This window comes from Leptonychotes weddellii, chromosome 13 (genome assembly GCF_054177405.1).
Source record: "Leptonychotes weddellii isolate Sample4059 chromosome 13, ASM5417740v2, whole genome shotgun sequence".
Classification (NCBI taxonomy): domain Eukaryota; kingdom Metazoa; phylum Chordata; class Mammalia; order Carnivora; family Phocidae; genus Leptonychotes; species Leptonychotes weddellii.
The window spans coordinates 51,015,113-51,017,992 of NC_138381.1; positions in this window are offsets into that span (position 1 = coordinate 51,015,113).

Consider the following 2,880-nt stretch of genomic DNA (forward strand, 5'->3'; position numbering starts at 1 on the left):
AGAAAAATGTTTCCATGGTTGATGTCAAAGAAATTGCTGCTTATGTTCTTTTCTAGGAGTTTCATGGTTTCAAGTCTCACTTTAGGTCTTTAATCCGTTTTGAGTTTATTTTTGTGTATGGTGTAAGAAAGTGGCCCAGTTTCATTGTTTTGCTGTCCAATTTTCCCAGCACTATTTGTTAAAGAGACTGTCTTTACCCATTGTGTATAGTTGCCTCCTTTATTATAGATTAATTGATCATATAAACATGAGTTTATTTCTGGTTCTCTATTATGTTTCATTGATGTGTATGTTTTTGTGCTAGTATCATGCTGTTTTGATTACTACAGCTTTGTAGTGTATCTTGGAATCTGGGACTGTAATACCTCCAGCTTTGTTGTTCTTTCTCAAGATTGCTTTGGCTATTCAGGATCTTTGTAGTTCCTTACAAATTTTTTAAGATTATTTCTTCTACTTCTGTGAAGAATGCCATTGATATTTTGATAGGGCTTACATTGAATTTATAGATCATTAGTATGGACATCTTCACAATATTCTTCCAGTACATGAACCTGAAATAGCTTTCTGTTTGTTTCAGTTTCTTCCATCAGTGTCGTATAGTTTTCTTTCACTTCCTTGATTAAGTTTATACCTAGGTATTTTATTCTTTTTGGTGCAATTGTAAATGGAATTGTTTTCATAATTTCTCTTTCTGATACTTCATTATTCATGTATGGATTTCTGATTTCTGGGTTTTAATTTTGTATCCTGCAACTTTACTGAATTCATTATTACTTCTAATAGTTTTTTGGTGGAGTCTTTAGGGTTTTCTTTGTATAGTATTATGTCATCTGCAGATAGTGACAATTTAATTTCTTCTTTATGAATTTGGAATCTTTTATTTCTTTTCTTGTCTGATTGCTGTGGCAAGGCTTTCCAGTGCTGTGTTAAATAAAAGTGGTGACAACGGACATCCTTGTCTTGTTCCTGATATTGACAGATTTTCCCCTATAGAGTGTGATGTTAATTGTTGGTTTTTCATATATGGCCTTTGTTATGTTGAGGTATGTTCCTTCTCTAAACCCACTTTTTTGGACTGTTTTTGTCATGAATGGATGTTGAAATTTGTGAAATACTTTTCATCTTTCATTTTGTTGATATGGTGTATCACATTGATTGACTTAGGAATACTGAACCATCCTTGCAATAAATCCCACTTGATTGTGGTGAATGACTTTTTAAATGTATTGTTGGATTTGATTTGCTAATGTTTTATTGAGGATTTTTGCATCTATGTTCATCAGGGATATTGGCCTGTAGTTTTCTTTTTCTAGAGTGTCTTTGTCTGATTTGGTATCAGGGCAATGCTGCTTTTCTTCCTCTCCCATGTTGTGAAGTAGTTTGAGGAGAATAGGTATTAACTCTTTAAATGTTTGGTAAAATTCACCTGTGAGTCCATCTGGTTCTGGACTTCGTTTTTTGGGAGTTTTTTGATTACTGAATCAGTTTTGTTACCAGTAATTGGTCTGTTCAGATTTCCAGTTTTTTCTTATTCAATTTTGGAAGATTGTAGGTTCCTAAGAATTTATCCATTTGTTCTCAGTTGTTTAGTTTGTTGACATATAATTTTTTTGTAGTATTCTCTTATCCTCTTTTTGTAGTGTTGTTACTTCTCTTTTGTTTCTGATTTTATTTCTTTGTGTCCTCTCTCTTCTTGATGAGTCTGGATAAAGGTTTATCAATTTTGTTGATCTTTTCAAAGAACCAGCTCTTGGTTTCATCGATCTTTTCTATTGTGTGTGTAGTTTTTTTGGGGGGGGGTCTCTATGTCATTTATTTCTGCTCTGATATTTTTTATTTCCTTTCTTCTGCTCACCTTGGGCTTTCTTCTTTTCCTAGTTTCTTTAGATGTAAGGTTAGATTGTTTATTTGAGAGTTTTCTTGATTCTTGAGGTAGGTGTGTACCACCATACATTTCTTTCCTAGAACTGTTTTTTTCTGTGTCCTAAAGATTTTGAATTACTGTGTTGGCATTTTCATTTGTCTCTGAATTTTTTAATTTCCTCTTTGAATTCTTTCTTGACCCATTTACTGTTCAGTAGCATGTTGTTTAGCCTTTACGTGTTTGTGTTTTTTGCTTGTGTGTGTGTGTGGTTGATTTCCTGTTTCATACCATTCTGGAAAGGATACACAATACAGTTCCAATCTTAAATTTATTGGGACTTGTTTTGTGGCCTATCATGTGGTTTAGTCTAGATAATGTTCCACGTGCACTTGAAAAGAATGTGTATTCTGTGGTTTTGGATGGAATGTTCTGTACATGTCTGGTTTATCTGCTTTAATATGTCAAAAACACTGTTTCCTTATTTTCTACCTGGATATTCTATCCTTTGATGTAAGTGGGGTATTGAAATCCCCTACTATTATTGTATTACTGTCAATCTCTCCTTTTATATCTGTTAATATTTGTGTTATGTATTTAGGTGTTTCAGTGATGGTGCATAGATATTTACAATTGTTATATCCTCTTCTTGGATTGACCCCTTATCATCATGTATTGCCTTTCTCTGTCTCTTGTCATAGTTTTTGTTTTAAAGTCTATCTTGTCTAAGTGTTGCTTTGTCCCCCCACTATATTTGCATGGTATATCTTTTTCTATCCCTTCACTTTCAGTCTGATGTGTCTTTAGTTTTTGTTTGGTTTTTTTTTTTTAAAGATTTTATTTATTTATTTGAGAGAGAGAGAATGAGAGAGAGCAAGCACATGAGAGGGGGGAGGGTCAGAGGGAGAAGCAGACTCCCTGCCGAGCAGGGAGCCCGATGCAGGACTCGATCCAGGGACTCCAGGATCATGACCTGAGCCGAAGGCAGTCGCTTAACCAACTGAGCCACCCAGGCGCCC